Source organism: Pan troglodytes, chromosome 5 (assembly GCF_028858775.2).
Source record: "Pan troglodytes isolate AG18354 chromosome 5, NHGRI_mPanTro3-v2.0_pri, whole genome shotgun sequence".
Taxonomy (NCBI): domain Eukaryota; kingdom Metazoa; phylum Chordata; class Mammalia; order Primates; family Hominidae; genus Pan; species Pan troglodytes.
In genome coordinates, this window is record NC_072403.2 from 15,086,333 (window position 1) to 15,090,827 (window position 4,495).

The following is a 4,495-nucleotide window of genomic DNA, read 5'->3' on the forward strand; positions in this document are numbered from 1 at the left end:
AAAATTTAAATACAATGGGAACAATTGGTTCTGGCAGGGGCCAAGTGGCAGCACTCAACCATCAAAGGCCAGGTGGGTGTAACTACCGTAATGGACAGCAGAGGCAAAGCAGCAATCAGAATAGTCTGATTCATGTAGAGCTCTGGCATTGGGTAATTATTTATGGTGTTCCTAGAACTGAAATTGATAGGAAGCCTACTGCATTCCTACTTAATTTATACAAGCAGAAAACTTTTAGGTCGAATGGACAAAAGACTAATTTGAATTATAAAAACAGAGAATCACAGACTCTCAATCAACTTCCAGACTCGAGCCAGTTTACAGACCCAGAACCCCTTGAATAAGTGGGAGGCTGGGTCCCATTGAAGAAGGACTCCACTACATTACCCACAGTTTATGTGGTGAGTCTTCTGCCATCCTTCCCCAAGGAGACCTCAAGCCTTTTACCAGGGTAACTGTCACTGGGGAAAGGGAAATGATCAGACATTTCAGGGACTACTGGACACTGGCTGTGAGCTGACATTGATTCCAGGGGACCCAAAACATCATTGTGGTCCTCCAGTTAAAGTAGGGGCTTATGGAGGTCAGGTAATTAACGGAGCTTTAGCTCAAGTTTGACTTAGAGTGGGTCCAGTGGGTCTCTGGACTCAACCTGTGGTCATTTCCCCAATGCATAATTGGCATAGACATACTTAGCAACTGGCAGAACCCCCACATTGGTTCCCTGGCTGGTAGGGTGATGGCTATTATGGTGGGAAAGGCCAAATGGAAGCCAATAGAGCTGCCTCTACCTAGAAAAATAGGAAATCAAAAGCAATATCACATCCCTGGAGGGATTGCAGAGATTAGTGCCACCATAAAGGACTTGAAAGATGCAGGGGTGATGATTCCCACCACATCCTCATTCAAATCTCCTATTTGGCCTGTGCAGAAGACAGCTGGATCTTGGAGAATGACAGTGGATTATCGTAAGCTTAACCAAGTGGTGGCTGTAATTACAGCTGCTATGCCAGATGTGGTTTCATTGCTTATGCAAATTAACACATCTCCTGGTACCTGTTAGGCAGGCATTGACTTGGCAAATGCCTTTTTCTCCATTCCTGTCCATAAGGCCCACCAGAAGCAATTTGTCTTCAGCTGGAAAAGCCAGGAATATACCTTTACTGTCCTACCTCAGAGGTATATCAACTCTCCGGCTTTGTCTCATAATCTTATTCGGAGAGAACTTGATCACTTTTCACTTCTACAAGATATCACACTAGTCCGTTACATTGGTGATATTATGCTGATTGGATCCAGTGAGCAAGAAGTAGTAAACACATTGGACTTATTGGTGAGACATTTGCGTGCCAGAGGGTAGGAAATAAATCTGACGAAGATTCAGGGACTTTCTACCTCGGTAAAATTTCTAGGGATCCAGTGGTGTGAGGCCTGTTGAGGTATACTCCTTGTAAGGTGAAGGATAAGTTGCTGCATTTGGCTCCTCATACAACCAAGAAAGAGAAACAATGCCTAGTAGGCCTGTTTGGATTTGGGAGGCAACACATTCCTCATTTGGGTGTGTTACTCTCGCCCGTTTATTGAGTGAACTGAAGGGCTGCCAGTTTTGAGTGGGGTCCAGAACAGTAGAAGGCTCTGCAATAGGTCCAGGCTGCTGTGCTAGCTGCTTTGCAACTTGGGCCATATGACCCAGCAGATTCAATGGTGCTTGAGGTGTCAGTGTCAGATAGGGATGCTGTTTGGCACCTTTGGCGGGCACCCATAGGTGAATCACAACGGAGATCTCTAGGATTTTAGAGCAAGGTTCTGCCATATTCTGCAGATAACTACTTTCCTTTTGAGAGACAGCTCTTGGCCTGTTACTGGGCTTTGTTGGAAACTGACCGTTTGACTGTGGGTCATCAAGTCACCATGCGACCTGAACTGTCTATCATGAACTGGGTACTTTCTGACCCATCTAGCCATAAAGTGGGTCATGTACACCAGCATTCCATCATCAAATGGAAGTGGTATATACGTGATCAGACTCGAGCAGGTCCTGAAGGCACAAGTAAGTTACATGAGGAAGTGGCTCAAATGCCCATGGTCTCCACCCCACCACCCTGCCTTCTCTTCCCCAGCCTGCACCAGTGGCCTCATGGGGAGTTCCCTATCATCAGTTGACAGAGGAAGAGAAGACTAGGGCCTGGTTCACAGATGATTCTGCATGATATGCAGGCACCCCCTAAGTGTGGACAGCTGTAGCACTACAGCCCCTTTCTAGGACATCCCTGACAGACAGCAGTGAAGGGAAATCTCAGTGGGCAGAACTTTGAGCAGTGCACCTGGTTGTGCACTTTGCATGGAAGGAAAAATGGCCAGATGTGCAATTATATACTGATTCATGGGCTGTAGCCAACGGTTTGGCTGGATGGTCAGGGACTTGGAAGAAGCATGATTGGAAAATTGATGACAAAGAAATTTGGGGAAGAGGTATGTGGAGGGACCTCTCTGAGTGGTCAAAAACTGTGAAGATATTTGTATCCTATGTGAGTGCTCAACGACGGGTGACCTCAGTGGAGGAGGTGTTTAATAATCAAGTGGATAGGATGACCCGTTCTGTGGACAGACACCACTCAGCTTCTTTCCCCAGCCACCCCTGTCATCGCCCAATGGATGCCCATGAACAAAGTGGCCTTAGTGGCAGGGATGGAGGGTACGCATGGGCTCAGCAACATGGACTTCCAGTCACCAAGGCTGACCTGGTTATGGCCACTGCTGAGTGCCCAATTTGCCAGCAGCAGAGACCAACACTGAGCCCTAGATATAGCATCATTCCTCGGGGTGATCAGCCAGCTACCTGGTGGCAGGTTGATTATATTTGACCTCTTCCATCGTGGAAAGGGCAGACGTTTGTACTGACTGGAGTAGATACTTACTCTGGATATTCGTTTGCCTATCCTGCACACAATGCTTCTGCCAAGACTACCATCTATGGACTCACAGAATGCCTTATCCATTGTCATGGTATTCCACACAGCATTGCCTCTGACCAAGGCACTCTCTTTATGGCTAAAGAAGTGTGGCAGTGGGCTCATGCTCATGGAATTCACTGGTCTTACCATATTCCCCATCATCCTATAGCAGCTGGATTGATAGAATGGTGGAATGGCCTTTTGAAGTCACAATTACAATGCCAACTAGGTGACAATACTTTGCAGGGCTGGGGCAAAGATCTCCAGAAGGCCACGTATTCTCTGAATCAGCGTCTGATATATAGTACTGTTTCTCCCATATCCAGGATTCATGGGTCCAGGAATCAAAGGGTGGAAGTGGAAGTGGCACCACTCACCATCACCCTTAGTGATCCACTAGCAAAATTTTTGCTTCCTGTTGCCATGACATTACGTTCTGCTTGCCTAGAGGCAAGGAAGGCTGCCGTCCGGAGACACAACAATGATTCCATTAAACTGGAAGTTGAGATTGCCACCTGGACACTTTAGGCTTCTCCTACCTTTAAGTCAACAGGCTAAGAAAGGAGTTACAATGTTGACTGGGGTGATTGACCTGGACTGTCAAGATGAAATCAGTCTACTACTACATAACAGAGGTAAGGAAGAGTACTCATGGAATACAGGAGATCCATTAGGGTATCTCTTAGTATTACCATGCCCTGTGATTAAGATCTATGGGAAACTACAAAGGCCCAATCCAGGCAGGACTACAAATGATCCAGACCCTTCAGGAATGAAGGTTTGGGTCACTCCACTAGGAAAAAACCCACGATCTGCTGAGGTGCTTGCTGAAGGCAAAGGGAATACAGAATGGATAGTAGAAGTCATCAATGCCAGCTATGACCACGTGGCCAGCTGCAGAAATGAGAACTGTAATTGTCAGGAGTATTTCCTCCTTGTTTTGTTAAAAATATGTTCGTGCATGCGTACACTTGTACTAAGAAAATATCTTCATTTTATTTCCTTTTTCTTTATCACGTGACATAAGATTTATTGACTTCATATCAGCATTTAAGTATTGTTAACTTTATGTAATAGTATTTGGGTTGGGGATTGGTGCATTTCTGGTTGTATGAAGGATAGTTATGTTAGGCATAATTATGACCTTATTATTGGCTTTATTTGAAGACTATGGATGATCTCAGGAGATGTGTATGGGTTCAAGTTGACAAGGGGTGGACTTAAGATGGTTAATACTGATTGTCGACTTGATTGGATTGAAGGATGCAATATTGATTCTGGGTATTTCCGTGAGGGTGTTGCCAAAGGAGATTAACATTTAAGTCAGTGGGCTGGGAGGGCAGACCCATCCTTAACTGAGTGGGCAGCATCCAATCAGCCGCCACCAAATATAAAGCAGGCAGAAAAATGTGAAGTGGCAAGACTGGCCTAGCCTCTCAGCCTACATCTTTCTCCCATGCTGGTTGCTTCCTGCTCTGGAATATCAGACTCCAAGTTCTTCAGTTTTGGGACTCAGACTGGCTCTCGTTTCTTCTCAGCTT

At 45.7% G+C, this 4,495-nt stretch overlaps 1 pseudogene; it reads left to right on the forward strand.

Moving 5' to 3' along the window:
- Positions 1-501: 501 nt before the first annotated feature.
- LOC134810234 (uncharacterized) lies at positions 502-3,673 on the forward strand (annotated as a pseudogene).
- Positions 3,674-4,495: the final 822 nt, after the last annotated feature.